Here is an 18,797-nt window from a genome sequence, read left to right as displayed (position 1 = left end):
GCAGTTTGAGTTACTACTTACAGGACATTTCCAGCTAGTATAGTAGGTGGCCAGATCAGCGTTCAGCTCCATTTATCAGTATTTTAATGTGGTGAATTTTTTTGTTTGTTGTAGTTCTTCTGATGACAGAATCAAGAGTGAGAGGACACCCAATCTAAAATGCACTTCTTGACAAGTCTGCTAAACAGCCTTGTATCAATGAGGCCACTTGCAGAAGATTTTGTCCCCACATTTATTCCGACTTTGGGGAAGAAATAAACAGCCATGAAAAAATGCACCAGGCTGCTGCAATTCCCCCTGCCCCCCGCCCTTTTTTTTTTTCCTTTCTTCTTTTTTTTTTTTTAATAGCTTTGGTATACGGGCAAAACAGGTGCTGAAATGTGAAACCCTACTGAGGGATTTCCTTTGCAGAACAGCTTGGTGCAAGCATGGACCTAAAGTTAGACATGTTTTCAATGCTGAATGTTAAAATGACTGCTCTTCTATTGAAGAAGGATCCATACCGCTCACTGTCAAAGAAATAGCATACTGTCACTTTAAGAAAAAATAAACTAAAATATGAACTACCAAAAACCCTGCCATTTCCAGCCTGGGCTTGATTAATGATTTTTCTATCTAATAAAAGGTTCACAAACCATCTGTTTTTCTCCCTAATGCCTTGCCCAAAGGTTTTTCGTTCCTATTTCAGGCTCGGGGCCAACTGACATTCCACTCTTTTTTTTTCCCAGCCTTGTAAACAAACCCTTCTCTCTTTTTAATCTTCCAGTGCTGTTTCCTACCCATCGTTATGCATATTCATTGCGAGTAAACATTTTTAGTGTCTACACTTAATCTCTTCCACTGGCAATTACTGTTCTATGCTGTTTTGTAATGCAGAAGGGCCAACGCTTTCCCTTCTAATAACAGCTGGGTCGCAGATGGGGCCTGCAGTCATTGTAGAAAATAAAAATTTACAAGATGCCAGTGGAATTTATTTCAGTTTTATGGAGTCACAGGAGGAACCTTTCTGTTATCCGCCTTCAGTGAAATCTGCAGGCACAAGGCAAGCTTTTGACATTTAATCAAAGGGGGGTTCAGGTAGGGTCTGGAACAACACAAGGAAGAAAGCAGGTGGATCATATTAGGCAGTGCCATGGTTAATTTATTTAGAAGTGATTGGCTTAGATGTGTGCAGCCAATATTTGACATCATGTATATATCTTGTTTAGCATCCTGCTTCTAAATTGTTACCACTGTAGAGGCACTGAGCTGTCACTGCGGACCGAACCAGGTGTTAGGCTTGGTTGCTGTTTAGAGGTACTGGTAGAAATGGCACTATAATAGCTGAAGACTTAACGTGCCGTATAGTTTCTGTAGGTGCTTCATTTTTACTTACCATATCATTCTCTTAACTACTATAATGGATTCTTCAGCTGAACCCTGGAGAGTGCGAATGGGCTTTTGAAAGCGGGCTCCAACCTTTAATTTAGCAACGGAGTTTAACTAGAAATGTTCTGTAATTTAGTGACATGAAAATTACTTTCCTTGAAATGTTTTTAAATGTCATATTTCTGCGCTTACATAGATCTCGTGCAGGCTTAGTCTCTCAGTAACATGTTGGTAAGGCATTGTACAGCCTTTAAGAGCGAAATGCAAATAATTCAAATGAAAAGTGAGTATCTTCCAAGTTACGGGGCCATGCTTTGTTTCAGCCGGATCTGTAAATCCAAGGCAACTCTCACAATTTTGGTAGGGTTACTTTGCATTTTGGAGGTCTGCATGAAAACCAAGCCTGGTCTGCTCTACTTCAGTAGACATTTTAAGAGCAAGGTCCAGCTGCAATGCCTTATTTAAATTCCTCTGTCTGGACGCTGAGCTTGCCCCAGCAGGTGAAATGGTCTAAGGCAGATATGTACAATAAAGAAAGCTATGACCCAAAGAGCCTCACCTGGCTCACTTATACTTGAAACCCGTGCCCGAGGAGCGTATGCTCTTCTATACGGGCCCCTCTTCTCGAACACACCGCCCACCAGTTGCCTGGCAACAGGAAAAACCCACCGAACATGCGCGCCGGGCAGGGTAATTGCTGTCACAATTTACTTTTGTATTTTTGTTAAAGCCCATTAACTAAAACAGGATGTTTTCCCTTTCTGAAGGACAAGTAAGGTCTGTCTGAATTTGCTGAAAGGCTACAGGGTGTCTGTCATAACCAAAGTGATTCATAAAATTTCTTGACAGGCAAATATGTGGCTGCACATAACGAGATTATGAGTTGAAGTAGTTTAGAGAAAACTCACATTAAATAAAGTGCATATTTCTATTTATTATGCTTTGTATAGATGATTTTTTCCAGCCTTTTTTTTCCCAACTGGTTGAATGGGAAAGAGGTAAATTGAAATTCTCACATCTTTTTTTTTCCCCCCCGCCTCTGTTACAGGCATCCAGAAACAGAAACTTATCGACTCATTCAAATTAATTAGATTTTAGGTGGTGTGTTTTTTATTATTCATGCATTTTCTTCATTTATAAATCCAGGGTTTTCAAGGCCGAGTCTTTCTGCACTAAGGGCAACAGATCTTTTTCTTTTAACAAAGGTTTGTATAAATTTGTGCTTTTCAGGGCATCTTGCTCAGCCTACAAGAAAATTCAAGTTTTATTAGAAAAAAGAAAAAAACTCTCAGTGATGGCAAAGAGTTTATTATTGCCTGATAAATATTTCCTGAAGCCTGGATTGATGAATAAAAACAATTAAAGTGCCTGGCTTATTTAAACTTTTTCTTTGCCTTAAAAGGAAGATTTCCATTTGAGAAAAATACTAGATTGCAATTTTTTATATGCAAACTATGCTTGGAATATTGAACTTGGTACATTAAATACCAGAGATGAAGATCTTAGTATTTTTTTAATGAAGAGGATAAATTCTTATAACTGGCTTTCCCTGTGTATTACCACCCAGACTCCCCTTCCCACCCCTAATTTACAAATTCAAAAGCTGCAAGTAAGCCACTGTGAAGTTTGCTAATCTCATCGCTGTGCTGTTTCTACTGCAAATATTAGTAAAGATTTACTAGCTCTATGTCATGAATTCATAGATAGGTTGGAAAGAACCCCCCGGGTTATCTAGTCTATATATTCCAATAGTGCAAAATAGATTTCCTTATTAATCCTCTTGTATGAAAGATTTTGGTTTTGGTGGGGGAAAGCTTTGGGTTGACATTTCTGATAGAGCAGTGAAAATTTGGGGAAAGCAAATTTTAATCATTTTACAAATGAAAAAGTTCACGAGATCAGCAGTCTTGGGAGAATTTAAAAGCTATTACAAAAAAATAAAAGTGAGAAAATTCACAAATGGACAGCATTGAACAGCAATTTAATAATGAGAATTAAATTCTCAACTACATAGAGATGAGGGATGGTACAGTGGAGTGGTCTACCTTCTGGGGATTCAAAGAACCAAGGTTAGCTGCCAAGGTTAGTTTAATGCAGGGCTGTCGAACTGCTTGCCTGTGGGCTGCATGCAACCCAATTGGGGTCATGCAGCCTGTAGGCCCCGGAGGCTGCCTCTCCCATTGCTGCAGGGTGGAGAGGGCCCAGAAAACTGTCCAGTTGCGGGGGTGAGGGGGGTGGGCACATGCTGCTGCTGCATCTCTCATGGTGGGAGACATTCTGGGGGTAGCTTCCCCCAAAGCATGCAGCCTGTGCAATGTGCAGCTCCAGGGCCATATGCAGGTGCCACGTATAGCCTGTAGCTGCTCTGCTCTAGTGGCTAACGCAATCATCCTTGAAACAAGAGCCCAAGATGACATGCTCTCCCACTGACTAGGGATCTGCCATAATCCCAAGGCTGTAGAATAGTCTGGGTAGGGAGGAGGCACTCTCCACCCCTCCTGCTGAAGTTGGGCCATTGTGCAGGCATGAATGTGAGAGTCATGGGACCAGAAGGTGAGCAAGCAATCACAGAGGATCCAGCTGGGAAAGGAGAATAATGAGTTCAGTCCGTGCTCTTAGACTATTTGAAAAAATTAGCCATTGTATACAACTCAAACCCAAATAATCCTGCTAGCAGGGACTAGACCCTCCCAGCTCAGTGCCCTAACCACTGGGGTAACACAAAGAGGGTCCCACTTATTTGTTTTCCTTTGGGACCCATGAATCTTACATTGTGGGTTGCATAGTGAGCCAGCTCTAACAGAAGAGGAAAAAGATACCCCAAGCCTGTTCCATGCCCGGGTGGGTAAGGTATTAATGGTCAAATCTCCCCAGGCTAAGGTAGTCCTAGAACCTAAGGATCACATTTCCTTGGGCAGTGCTCTGTCCATGAAGCTGGAATATAAATGTAACCCTTCTGCTGGGCGTCAACCAGCAGCACAAGGGCCAAGTTCAATTTTTGGGGTACTAAATTTATTTACTTTGGCCCAAGCCACCACTGAGAAATCTGGGAACACTAAATTAATGACTGGGGAGCTCCACATAAACAAAACCCCTGTCCTCACAAGGACTATAACCAAAACAGATTTAATACAGAAAAAAAAGAAAACACCAAATGCAATGTGAAACACTACTAACTATATAACATAGTCTATAGGTTGCACTGGGCCAGAGGAACCTGCTTGAGAGCGCAGGTCCTTCAGCAGTGCAAGGGAGCCCTCAGTGCTCATGGAGGCATGGAAATCTTTGCTGTATATGTGTGTGGGGAGTAGGGTTGTCAACCCCCCTGGAGTGATCAGGAGTCTACCTGAATCCTATCTATTGAAAGCAATCAGGGAGATCGATATTGTGAACAGGTTGAACAGTACAATTAATGACATTATGTCATGTTGGGGAAAAAAATCTCCCAAAATAGCTTTAGTCAGTTGGCAACCCTAGTGGGGAGTGACCGTGGCTACAGACAGAATGCACTCCTGGGCTGGATTACATGGCCTGCTGAAATGAAAACTGCAGAAAAAACTCCAAAGGAACCAGGTTGATTAATGGCTACAGGCGGTCCAGCCACACAGCTGACTAAAACAAAAGGCCATCAAAAGAAACAGGAGGAAAGACCAAGCCTATCCTCTAGGCCTGGGATGCAGGTGTTTTGGATCAGAGCTCCACTGGGAGGAGAAAGTTGCAAGCCTCAACCTGGGCCCAAAACCGGCAGGATTAGGAACTCCCAGGTTCCAACCCTGTTAAAGCTGCCAGGCCTAAATCCTGCCCAGCAAATGCAAGGAACCAATGCTCTTTCCCCAGTAGTAAGCCCTTAAAACCTCAAAAGAGAGGAGAAGAAAAGGAGAGGAGTTCCTGGACACTGAAACAATTCTCCCTCTCTCTCCCCTCTAACTAAGCTTCCCTTTTCACACCGTGCAACTCCTTCTCCCTTGGAGGAGACATCACTCTTCAGCAGCTGCTAGCAGCTGCTTCTCCTCCAAACCAGCCCAGGTCTCCTTATATCCCTTTGCATAACATCACCCTGGCCTTGTCCAGTCAGCGACTGCCACATTGCAGTCTCTCTCCCAACCAATCAGCCTAAAGAATCCTTTGCTACCCATGGCCAATGAGGCTATAGGGTTTTACATATTTTCCCTAGATACAGGCCCTGCTTGCCATGTGCTGAGCACATGGCCAGAACAACAGGGGCCACCTTGCCCATTTCAAAACACACACACACACACACACAAAGACAGCATACAACCCAGTGTGTGTGGTGGGGGTGTTACATAAAATACTGTCCTCCTTCCATTTTTTTCATGGGAAATAACTGAGCCTCATACCAAATTCAAATGATAACGTTCATCTAATATGTAAGTTCAAAGAATGCCGAGGCACCACAAGTGTTTTATGACCACTGGAGTGGGGTTATTCTGGATAACTTTCTGTATTTTGTGCACCTCTCTGCCTACCATTTCATTTAGATACCTAATTTACCTATATTGACTTTGTCCTTAGTCTGCCTATGCTTAAATTCCCAATATAGGTAAGAGTATTTACCTGCCTGCCAGCCATGGCAGGAGAATAATAAGTACATTAAATGTGTTAAGATGCTCGGGTTCTATGGTAATAAAGACCAGATAGATGGATACATAGCTTTATTTGTAGCCTACTTACACAAACCCTCTATTTTCGTGTGCTGCTTAGCTCCACGTGTAGGGCCAGATTTGTTGCCCAAGTACCACCTCTTGACGAAGAACCTTGGAAGTGGCGTTTTACCCTGTGCCGGAAACAAGCCAACTCTGCTCCCAAAGTGACATAAATTAGCTTGCAATCTTAAAATGGTTAAATTACCACAACAGAAAATCCTCTGGTTAAATTCTGCAAATGGAAGGAAAGGACCCTGATAGGTCGTCCAAAACTCTGATGGGGGGGGGGGGAGTTGCAGATGGCCCCACAGGCCAGATCCAGACCACAGGCCTCTCAAGGGCCACAAAACCCACCTCCAATGGCAGGGCAGGGACTTGACTTGTCAGTGAGGCTGCTGGAACTGCTGCATTGCCGTGGCTCCAGAACTGGAGTGTGAACACCACCTTTCACCTCCCCCATTGCCCCCATCATCACTTTTAGTTACCAATAGCAATTGAAGCCCCTGAATTTGGTGGCAGGCAAGGGGTTGTGGGCAGACAATGGTGGAGGGGAGTGGTGGTGATGTTCATCCCTGGGTGCTGGAGTCATGCTAATGGAACAGTTTCAGCAACCACACTGAAAAGCCTGGTGTCTAGTGTACAGTCAAAGGGGTTGGGGGGAGTGCGACCACAACACCATATCCTCCTGGATCTGTCCTTTGGTATGGGTTACCTGGCTCCAGAGGATATACGCCTCAGGCATAGAGGAGTCTGAGGTTTCATGGAGATCAATGCTCTTGGAGCTATGGATCCCTGAGCATTGGCAAAGGCCATCAATGCCCCTCCTTTCTCTTAACCTCAGCAACCTCCATCCTAGTAATAAGTCTCCCAAAAGACCTGTACTGCCACTGTATTTTCCAGCCATGACCTCCCTATATCTCTTGGGAACAGAGGAGTACAAACATAATTTCTGCCACATCTAGCAGCATGGACAGCCACATCAAATCTCAGTTAAATTCTGCTGCTTAAGAAGGGTGGGGTGTCATTCCCAGAGTGGCAGGTCTTTACTTCTCGCTACCACAGTCACTTTCTGCCAGTTGCTTAGGACCCAAAACACCTTGGTTCCACCTGCTGCCATGTACTATGGGGAGGACGAGCAGGACAGTGAAACACTGCTCCCCTGCGTCCCTTGTATTTGAAGTTTTCTCTTCTCTTGGATTCACAGTGACAAAGAAGAAGCAGGACAGTAATTTATCTAGAAATGTGGTCCATGACCAAATCTGTAGATGCAGCTGAAACACTGATTTACAGCAGCTGAGGATCTAGCCCCCAGAGTTTAAGTCATTTCTTTTTCAAATTGCACCATACTGAGGAAAGGCAAATACAAAGTAAACAACAGCCAGTCTTGATGCATAACCTGAAATCATTTTTGCTCTGTGACTGCAGAAACAGCCAGAAGAGGGACCACAGATTAATTAACATGCCCTCTTCTCAGAGCAGTGCTGACATCACTGATGATAGTGTTGAGGATGATTATAAAAAAAAGGCCTGGTCTGTGAATTTCAGTTTTTATTACCAAAAAGGGAGCAAATCCTCAAATCATTCTTTGAGGATTAGAAAAATTAGCACTGGGAGAGGAGGACAAGAGGTTTCTTAGAGTATTTTACCAGGACATAAATGTAACTATTCAAAATGTTATATTCAAAGCAACTTCAGTGACTCATTCAATTAATCTATAAGTGCTAATTGGGGCTTCAGGTCTCTCTTTATCTAGGTGTTTTTCTTTTGTCAGATTTATTCTGTGCTATTCTACTCTGACCAGTACTTGTATCTCCCAAAGGCAGGGCCTCTCCCCTGCTTAGGATCATTTCTAATGTTAAAAGTGCCTCCAGTGTCATAACTTTTAACTCACCTTTTCTCAGAAGCTGACAGGTGGCTGGTCTGCAAGGGAGTTGCATTTCCAGAATTTGCTGGAGCTCACTTTGGATCCACTTTTCCAGGTTCCAGGCAGGCTATGAATACTTTAGGTGTAAGCCAATGTGAGGAAGAACATCAGGATGGTGGAAGTTGAGTATTTCTGCCCAAGAGTTTGCGCCTGAAATTTTAGTCTGAAACAAGGCTTAGCTGATAACATGTGGATGGGCAGGGAAAATGGTGGCCTGTACTGTTGAACTGTCACCCTAGGAACCAGAGAATTATTTCTCTTGTGCAGGAGCACTATCTGTCCTCCTTGGCTGACATACTGGGTATTAAACCAGCTGAAAGCATAGGCAGGTGGGGTGCTATAACGATTGATATGATCTTTGGATTGGTACGGTAGTGGATGCATTCACCAGTGGCATACACAAATACATTACAAGCTGTGCTGGCCTCCTTAAAAGCTGCAGCACTGGGGGCATCAAAGGCACACGTCAATGAAGGTGTTTGGCAGGCTAGCCAGCTCCACACAGGAGTTTTCTATAGTTAGTGCCAGTTTGGATTTACACCGAGAGATGCACTAGCTTCCAGGGCAGTGCAAAATCCCATAGGTGCAAAGGGTGCTTTAATTCATCTCAGCCCTACCTTCCACCTGGGCTGTATGTCATGTCCCAGGAAGCACACTCCAGAATTTCAACCATATATTTTTCAAACTTCCACAAACTTATGCCCCGAGAATGTGGTAATATATCAAAGTATAGATTTATTCTGCAAAAGTGCTCATACACTTTTAAGAGGATTAATTGTACTATTTTATTTTCATTTGTCTGTCATCAAAATCACTAATTTTAAGTATTTATGCATGAAAGATGTATGCATGTAAAGCTGGACTGTCAATGCCACAGTATAGTGATATTTGTGGCAATCTTTTCTCACTGAAAAGCTAAGGAAGTCAGGTTTCTGATGTGAATATGTTAATAAAGCTAGCCCATGATACCGTGTTTTAAAATTGATTATTTAAATAAAATACTTTTATCATTTGTAGTGTGTTGACGCCTTGTTGGACCTAGTGCTGGCCACGGGTGATGACCTGGTGAGGGGGCTGCGGGTGCTCGACCACCTGGGCGACAGTGATCATCCCCTGCTGGAATTCACCATCCAGCGCAGGGTGGCAAAGGCATGCAGTAAGACAGCAGCCCTAGATTTTAGGACGACAAACTTCAGCGAGCTAAGAAGGATAGTTGGAGAAGCGCTGAGGTCCCGGAGGGGAGGGGAGCCAGGTGTCCAAGGAGAGTGGTCACTTCTTAAGGAGACGATCCTCCAAGCCCAAAGGAAGGTAATCCCAACGAGGATCAAAGGGAGCAGGAGAGCACACAAGCCTCCGTGGCTCACCAAAAGCATCCAGGAATGTCTCCTTGCTAAAAAGGAGGCTTACACCCAATGGAAAGAAGGGGTCATCACCAAGAAGGACTATGTTACAGTCGCCCGAGGATGTAGGGGGGCAGTCAGGAAGGCCAAGGCAGAGATGGAGATAGGACTAGCTTCCCAGATTAAGGACAATAAAAAGTCCTTTTTTAAATACATAGGGGGTAAAAAGAAGGTCCTGGGTAATGTGGGGCCCTTGCAGGATGCGTTGGGAAATTTGGTCATCACACCAGATGGCAAAGCTAACATGTTTAATGATTTCTTTGCCTCCGTCTTCCTAAGTAGGGACCAGAACAGCCACCTCCCTGCTGGGCCCCCCTCGGGCCCTGGGGAAGGCACACCTGGGCCAAGGGTTAGCAAGGATTTAGTTAGGGAGCTTCTGGAGGGGCTGGATGTACTCAAGTCAGCCGGTCCAGATGATCTCCACCCTAGAGTTCTAAAGGAATTGGCCGAGGTCATTGCAAGACCCCTGGCAGGGCTTTATGAGCACTCGTGGTGCTCAGGAGTGGTGCTGGAGGACTGGAAGAGGGCCAATGTGGTTCCCATCTTCAAAAAAGGCAGGAAGGAGGACCCGGGAAACTATAGGCCAGTTAGTCTTACCTCGATCCTAGGCGAGCTGTTTGAGAAAATTATGCTAGCACACATCCAGGAGGGGCCAGCAGGGGACTGCATGCTTAGGGGCAACCAACACGGGTTCATCAGTGGCAGATCCTGTCAGACCAACCTGGTGGCCTTTTATGATCAGGTCACCAGATCATTAGATGCAGGGGTAGCAGTGGATATAGTCTTCCTGGACTTCCGGAAGGCTTTTCACACTGTCTCTCACCCCGTTCTCATTAAGAAACTGGGGGGCTGTGGTGTAGACACCCACACAGTCAAATGGGTCGCCAGCTGGCTGGAGGGCCGCACCCAGAGGGTGGTGGTGGATGGGTCCTTCTCAATCTGGAAGGACGTGGGCAGTGGGGATCCACAGGGCTCGGTCCTCAGGCCCGCACTGTTCAACATCTTCATCAGTGATTTGGATGAGGGGTTAAAAAGCACCCTGTTCAAATTTGCTGATGACACTAAGATGTGGGGGGATGTGGGCACACTAGAAGGACAACAGGCTACAATCAGACCTATACAGGTTATAAGGGTGGGCGGATAAGAATAGGATGGGATTCAACACAGACAAGTACAAGGTGATGCACCTCGGGAGGCACAAACGGCACCATACCTACAGGTTGGGGAACTCCCTTCTTGTCAGCACGGAGGCGGAAAAGGATCTTGGAGTCATCATTGACTCCGAGATGAACATGGGCCGGCAGTGTGGAGAGGCAGTCAGGAAGGCCAACCGCACCTAGTCATGCATCCACAGATGCATCTCGAGCAGGTCAAGAGAGGTGATCCTCCCCCTCTCTGCGGCACTGGTCAGGCCACAGCTGGAGTACTGCGTCCAGTTTTGGGCGGCACGCTTCAAGAGGGATGTGGACAGCATGGAGAGGGTCCAGAGGAGGCCACTTGCATGATCAGGGGACAGCAGGGCAGGCCCTATGAGGAGAGGCTGCGGGACCTGAACCTGTTCAGTCTCCAAAAGAGAAGGCTGAGGGGGATCTAGTGGCCTGTTACAAACTAGTCAGGGGGGATCAGCAGGCATTGGGGGAGTCCCTGTTCCCCCAAGCACTGCCAGGAGTGACCAGGAATAATGGTCACAAGCTGGCAGAGGGTAGATTTAGGTTAGATATCAGGAGGCGGTACTTCACGGTCAGGGCGGCTAGGGTCTGGAACCGGCTTCCAAGAGAAGTGGTGCAGGCTCCTACCCTGGGGGTCTTTAAGAGGAGGTTAGATGAACACCTTGCTGGGGTCGTTTGACCCCAGTACTTTTTCCTGCCATGGCAGGGGATCGGACTAGATGATCTGCTCAGGTCCCTTCCGACCCTAGTAACTATGAAACTATGAACTCTACATATCTACAGAAGCACTTATTTAACTTGTATGCTGGTAGCCACCTAGAAGGTTAATCTGGGACATCTCACTATACACAGCAAGAGATGCAAAACTTGGAAAGTCTTGGTTTTGGATGCTTCTCCTTCAGCCAGACTTTAGAAAGAACAACCCACCATTCCTTTTATTACAGTAGAAGTTTGTATGCACTTGGTAATCCATTGAAGCCTGAATTAAACTCAAAAGCAGAGCCTGCACTGGGGGTAGATGTGCAAGTGTCTGGTCTGGAGGCTTCGACAGAGAGTTTGGCTTTCCTCTTTTACACTGCAATACTCATCCAAAGTCCACTAAGATGAGAGGAGTCTGCTTTCTGTAGACATGGATCCAGCTCCAAGTGCAGTCCTTCCACCCGAGTGAAAAGCTATGACTGAGAATGTTATTAGTTAAACACCCATTTTACCATGATGTATTACAAACAGGGCTGCCAAATGATGAAAAAAAAATATTTGTAATTAACTATGAGATTTTTTTAAAAAGTCAAAATTAATCAAAATTTTGATCACACAGTTATCAGTAGTCAGCATCCCCCAGAGCCCATGCACCCTGTGGCTCCTCGCCTCCCCCCAACAACAGCACACCGCCCCAGCCCTGACCCCAGCCTGTGCTGCACCTACTCTGGACTCGCACTATCCACACTGAGCAGCAGCAGTGGCAGCTGTGCAGAACCTGCTGCTCAGTGCAGGAGAAAAGCGGCCTCTTCCCCTTGCCGCTGCTGGGCCCTTCTTGCTGCAGCCGCCTGGAACCCACGCCCAGGTTGCACTGTGGCTCCTCTGCACTGCGGCTCCTCTGCACTGCCACCACTGCCCTGTTGGGCGGCACGGAGGTGCCAGTGATGGTGGCAGAGAGGAGCTGCAGGGCAGCCCAGGCAAGAAGGGCCTGGCAGAAGCAAGTGGCAGGGGCTGCTTTTCCCCTGCATCAAGCAGCAGCTTCTGCCTGGCTGCCACCACTGCTGCCGCTGCTCGGTGTGGGTGGGCAGTCTGGAGCAGGCACAGGGTGGGCTGGGGTCAGGGCTGTGCACATGAGCTCCAGCTGGTCCAGAGCTGGTCTGCTCTGGTCCACTCCACTGGGCCAAGTCTGGAGACGGTGCAGGGTGGGCTGTATTTTGCCCACCCCTGGTCAAAATGGATGTGTGCATTTAATGCTCGTTGCAAAAATTAACACATGAATTTGTTTCACGTTAACTGTTGAGTATGTTAACTGAGATTAACTGACAGTCCTAATTACAAATGAATAGACAATGTTCAAGATAGTAGCCAATCAAAAGGAATTCATCCTAGCCCTAGAACTGTTTTGGCTCCAAGTGACATGATGTTGAGCTTAATTATACTGATGTAATGATACTGGTAACATTTCCTGTGTAGGCAAGCCCTAACTGCTACCTCCCCAAGGAAAACCTAAGAACAACAAGCTTTCTGCCAACCACTGCAAATGTTGCACAATGTAAGGCAGCCTTCAGGGCTTCTGTACCTTAAACTAGGTGCCAGCTTGACAGTGTCAGCAGTGGGGCTCTGTCAGCCTCAGCCTTGCACATCCACCTCAAGTGCAGTTCCATTCATCTGCACAAGGAGGGAGAGGACAACCACAGCGATGCCTTTCAGAGCACAGTGTCAGCACCCATTTGTACCTAGCCTGGTCTTCCTAGGTCTGGGAATGAAGGGCACTGCCCATGTCTCTCATGCCAGGGGTGCTGTTCACAGTGAATAACCTTTGAAACAGTTCCCACTACCCCAAGTTTCATGGTATCTAGTGTTTCCCCTACAGACCCAGCAGCTGGAGCCAGGTGAATTTGGGAAAATGTATATTTCTAGCCCTTTTGTGTGGGGAGAAAATCTGAATCTAAGTGCACCTTAAAGTCTCAAAAATGAGGCATTTGGATATATATAATTCAAATTGCCTTCTAATTTTTGTTGATATATAATATACATGTGCCAATGATAATATAATATAATATAATATAATATAATATAATGTATGAATTATGGATCATTAATGTTATTGATGGGTCTATTATATTACTATTATATATTTTTATGGGTATATTATGTAGTATAATATATAATGGTATATTATACAATGTAACAATCTATATTGTTATACTGTGCTATACTATACTATACTATTAGTAGGCAAACTGACATGTGTATGTATGCGTGTGACTTTTTGTGGGGATTGACTGAGTTTTTGAATCACTGGGACTGCTAATACATGCACCAGTGCCAAGGATGCCATTGCACCAAGTCCCTTCACTGGGAATCCCATCAAAGGGAGTGCTAGGGAATATAGGAATCATATTTTGTTTACACCCCCTCCTTCTATACGTAGCCACACAGATGCCATGCACAGTTTGGCTGACAACGTCTCGGAGAACACTAACAACAACAGGCATCTCCTTTTCATAAAGATTCCTCCTCCTTCAATACCAGTCTCCTGCTAAATGACTGCGGGAGAAGAGTAATTAAAATGTACAGATTGTGGAAGAAGGAATATTCTGCACATGGTGAAGGAGTGTCAAAGAACAGTTTTCTTATGTGGGAATCAGGCTTCTGACCCGGGTCTTTCTTGACTCTGGCTGTAGATCCTGGTTCCAGTTCTAACACCAGACCCTTCTGCATCCCAGCTCCTGGGCTAGAGCTAACAAGGTAGAGTTCAAGCTTGACGAATACAAGTTGCTACAACTTGAGAAAAATAACCAAAAAAACCCCGAATACAAATACGATGACACCTGGTTGGTTGGCAACACTACAGAAAAGGATCGTGGTGTCTTGGTAGATCACAGGCTCAATATGAGTTTCATGTGATACAGCAGAAGGTAAATGTGGCTTTGGGATGCATCACTAGAGGTATTAGGTGCAAAACATAGGATGTGATAGTGCCTTTCTATTCAGTACTGCTTAGGCCTCATCTGAAGTATTGTGTGCAGCTGTGGGCTCCACATCTTAAAAAGGCCTTGGAGAAGTTAGAGAGGATCCAGAGGCAGGTGACAAAAAAGATGATGGCTTGAAAGGCAAGTCATATAAGGAACAGTTGAAGGAAATAAGCATGTTCAGTTTGCAGAAAAGCCTCTTAAGAAGGGACATGACAGCAGTCTTCAAATACTTGCTGGGCTTCCATAGAGAAGAGGGAAAATACTTTTTCTGTCTTGGGAAGTAGACCAATGGCTTGAAATTTTAGCAAGGTAGGTTTAGATTAGATATCAGGAAAAACTTCTTCACTGTTAATGCCATGAGGCAGTGGAATAAACTAAGTTGTGAAATCACCACTGTAGGAGGCATTCAAGAAGAAATTAGATAGGCACTGGTTGAGGATGAGCCAGCATAGCTATGCCTCTGTTCACCATAAGCATTTCCCATGCTTCTGGGCTTTGTTGGTTGTCACATGAGGCAAGGTGGGCATTTTTTCTCCCTTCCTGCTGCTACATGTGTCAAGGTTTTTGTTTTGTTTTTTAAAGCCTTTCTTGGAGGCACTGGGTGAAGATTTTAATTGGGGTGTGCCAATACTCCCTCGGACTTAAACCCAGAGGCTTCTGGCCAGATCCCCTCTGCTCAGAGTCAGAGCAATTTCCATCTTTGGGGTCAGGAAGAAATTTTAGCCCATGGTCAGACTGGTACTGACTGCGGGGGGTTTTGTCATCCTCTCTAATACAAAATGTGACTCTCCTCCTGGGATTGCTCAAGCATATTTTAACAACTGTTGCAGCAGCATGACATTGGTGGCTGTGGTTCCTCTGCTTTACCTGTGGCAGATTAAGGTGCTATGTCTTGAGTTGTGTCAGGGTTGACTCTGTAATTTTGGTAAGAGCTTAGACTATGGATTTGTATGGGATAGTTTGGATAGGGATGATCCTGCCTTAGGAAGTAGAGTGGGCTAGATGATCTCTTGAGGTCCCTTTCAACCTTACTTCACTATGACCTGGACTGCATCTGTGCATCTGGTGCAGATCAGATTACTGACAGACTGTAACAGTACTCATGAACACTGTGCATCCCCAGAGGCTGGGAGGACATGGTGACTGCCTGCAGGCAGCCATGGTGGTGTTGGCGGTGGGGACAGGCCAGCTGTGATGGTGTCGGTGGTGGGAGAGGGGTGGGGCAAGTGCTGACCAGTGGTCAGCGACCACCCGCAGTTGCCACCGGTGGTGTCAGTGACAAGGGGAGGCAGGTTGGCAAGTGGCATTCACCTGCAGGCGCTGCTGGCAGCATCGGCAGAGCTTTTCATAGGGGGTGCACTGCCAATCTCAGGGGGTGCATGTGCACCCATGTGCACCCCCTATGCATCACCTATTACATTAATTGACCAGCTGGGCTCAGAGGCAGTGCTGAGTGCTGTCCTAGGCTGGGCTTGCTGCTCCTCCAGATAAGGCATAAAGTTGAGAGAGATATTTATTCAAACTCTACTAAAACCATGCCTCTGAGTAAAATCTAATAATAGAAAAAGCAACCATAAAAGGATAACTCAGATGTAGAAACCCCAGCTTCCCAAATCTGTAGGGTGGGTGAAATATGAAGGGTGTGAAATTTTACAGATATCCTTGTACTATAGCAGGGCCTGTAATAGGATCATGATATAGGAAGGAACCTCCTGGGTCACCAAGTCCCATCCCCTTCCATTGCAGGCAGGCATGTCATACTGCCTTTTTTATAAACTCATCAAACTCCAGCTCAAAAACTGTTTAGATTTCCTGACCCTACTACTGTAGTAGGAAAACCATACAAGAACCTCACTGCTCTGACCATTAGAAACCTCATTTCCAACATAAATTTATTACTGTTTATTATTTTGATGCTAGCATTATCTTTTAGCTAAATGGCTCTTCTGCCTCACTGGTGTTGCCCCTTCTTTTTCACTCTGATGGATTTATAAAGCTCAGATGTGTCCCCTTTCAGCATTCATTGTGCTAGCTCTTTCATTCACTTCTTTTCTTTGGGCCATCCTAATAACTCTTTTGTGCACCTGTTTCAATGCAACTTGCTTGAACACAGATGACCAGAACTGCACATAATATTGAAGAATATTCTTTCCAACACCTTGCACGGTGACTTTCTCCTGGAAGTGTCTTGCTTGATGCATCCTGGGATCACACTGGCCTTTTTCGTAGCCATATTAACTTAGTAGTTATGAAGTTATCCTATGACTGACCTGAATCTTTTCCCCTTTTTCCATTAGTAGCTTGAGTCCTCATTTAATAGGAGACATTCTTGTTAGTCTCCTACATGTCTGATTTTGCACTACACTAATCCTATTTCTATTACTCCTGACTCTCTATTACTCTATTACTATCCTATCTCTATTACTCCTGACCTCAGTCATTCAGCTTTTTTGATATTCCAGTCCTCCTCAGACTTGGCACACCAAAATGTTGCATTAGCATATTCCTACTTCTTATGCTAGAGAACTTTATGAACATATAAAATAATTCCACTCCTCAGACTGTGCCCCAAAATATGTTAGTTCTTTTACTTTTACCCTAATGCACAGCACTCGCTATATCTTGAAGGAAATAATGTTGAAAACGTTTTTCTACTTAAGAGTTCAGCTGCCCAGGAAAGCACATTCAACAACACACTGTGCTTGACCAGAAAAGCTAGACCAGAGGATTTCCAAACAATCCGTTTTCGCATTGATAATTTGCAGGGCATGCTGGGGCCCATGAACATGAACCTGAGGCCCTGGCACATGTTGCACTTAACGCATGATTAACCAGTTAATCACATCTTAAGTTGTTCCCTGGCCACACGTGAATGGACCTAATGGTGTGATAAAACAAGGAATAATCCACACAGTTATTACACAAAAAATGCATGTGTGGCATAGCAGGAAGTATGATTGTGGGGACTGTGCATCAGATCCCATGGTGCCTTCACTGGCACGTCTGTCAGGGCCCTAGATGCTATCTGAGCAAGTGTCTCCAAAGCACTAGGCAGTATTATGCAGAGTCCCTGAGCTAGTTGTCCACACTATCATTATCAAACTAGAAGCAGTAGAGCTTCATTAGCTCAGCACCACACCTCAGCTAATTAGCTCTGTTGAGAAGGAAAGCTAATTATCCTGGGGGCAGCATCTTGTCAGTTCAGCTATACAACTTCGGGTTTGGGAGCTAGTGCACACTGCGGTAGCTCAAGTATACAACACTATCTTGCTCCATAAACAAGTAGCTATATTTTGAGAAGAATCTGGAGTCAAGTTGCTACAATCCCCACCTCTGCTGGGGAGGGTGTATATCTGGAGTATAGAAGGCAATCAAGAAGGCAGTCACATTATTAAATAAAAAAAGAATAAAACACACATGTGTGCTTGTTGGGAGGTGAAGGAGGGTCAGGAAAGAGACTTTGGGGGTTGCAGTAAGGGACATGGAATGAGCTGGTGGTACGTATGGGAGGGGAGAGTGTCTGAGAGTTCAAGTCAGGCAACATTTGGTTGGTTAGGAAAGAAGCAGGAGCACGGAGCCATGTCCCTTTCACAGTCAGCCAAGGCTCATAGGACTCTTGGGAGGACCTAAGGCCCTCTCTCTGCCCCCTGCATATATGCCAGGACCCATTGGAGACCCTATCCCTCCAAGTGTGTCTGAGACCCACTTCCTTATGAACTGGATATAGTAAGTCTTGACCCACTGTGAGCATCTCTGAAATCCTGTCCATGGTAATGGAGGTCTGGTAGCCCTGAACAAAACACAAATTCATAATTTTGTAGAATGGGACATACAAAAAGGAAAAACTCACATGTAACAGGGAACCTAGCAGGAAGAGGGCTGTAGGAAGCCTACTTGACCAGGTTCAAGGTGGAAGAAAAACATAGTTGGGGCATAAGACCTAGTTCAATGCACAGCTTGGGCCATATAACTAAGGGGGAAAATGTTGCCTGTAATGTGTGCAAGCAGATGGCAGGGCATTGGTGACTATTTTAACCCCATATTTCCTAGTTTTTACAGTTTGAGTGTCATTGGAATCATTGATTTAGAAAGGCACAAGACACCACAGGGGATTTTTTGTCAGTGAACTAACACCTCTCCTGCCAGCCAGGACCATCATACCCGGAGCAGGGAGAGGCATAGGGGAATGCACCCGCAAAAGGAAAGTGATAGAGTTGCTGCTGTGGGAAGTTAAAAACCCTCCCAGGACTGCAACAGAGCACAGCCAGCAGAAGCCACTAGAGGGAGGCCCCAAGTCAGACACTTGACTGAGCTCTTCCTACCTTTCCTGTGTACTTTTCCCATTTGCTACAACCATCTACAAGAGTAAGAGGCTACAGATAGTTTCTCTTCCTTCAGTAGAGCTGCTGAACTCATCCATAATCCAATAATCTTATGTGTTCGTCTCACACCTCCTTCCTTTACCTTTTCTAAGACTAGCACCTCACTCCTAGAAGAGATAAAGTGGGAGATATGTCTGCAATAAATATTATCTTGTCATTATAATAAAAATTAAAGTGAGGAAATGTACTCTAACATGCACACTCATTTTTTCC

The 18,797-nt window shown here is 45.2% G+C and overlaps 1 long non-coding RNA gene across 1 annotated transcript in view; it reads right to left on the bottom strand.

Moving 5' to 3' along the window:
- Window positions 1-490, bottom strand: part of LOC149868029 (uncharacterized) — a 29,343-nt gene extending 28,853 nt beyond the window's left edge. Inside the window, exon 1 of the long non-coding RNA XR_016440942.1 lies at window positions 22-490. This is a non-coding gene — a long non-coding RNA (uncharacterized LOC149868029). The remainder of the gene's footprint in view (window positions 1-21) is intronic.
- Window positions 491-18,797: the final 18,307 nt, after the last annotated feature.

The sequence above is a fragment of the Crocodylus siamensis genome, chromosome 3 (genome assembly GCF_052110815.1).
Source record: "Crocodylus siamensis isolate JL-2025a chromosome 3, ASM5211081v1, whole genome shotgun sequence".
Classification (NCBI taxonomy): Eukaryota; Metazoa; Chordata; order Crocodylia; family Crocodylidae; genus Crocodylus; species Crocodylus siamensis.
This window is presented reverse-complemented; position numbering and strand designations above follow the sequence as displayed.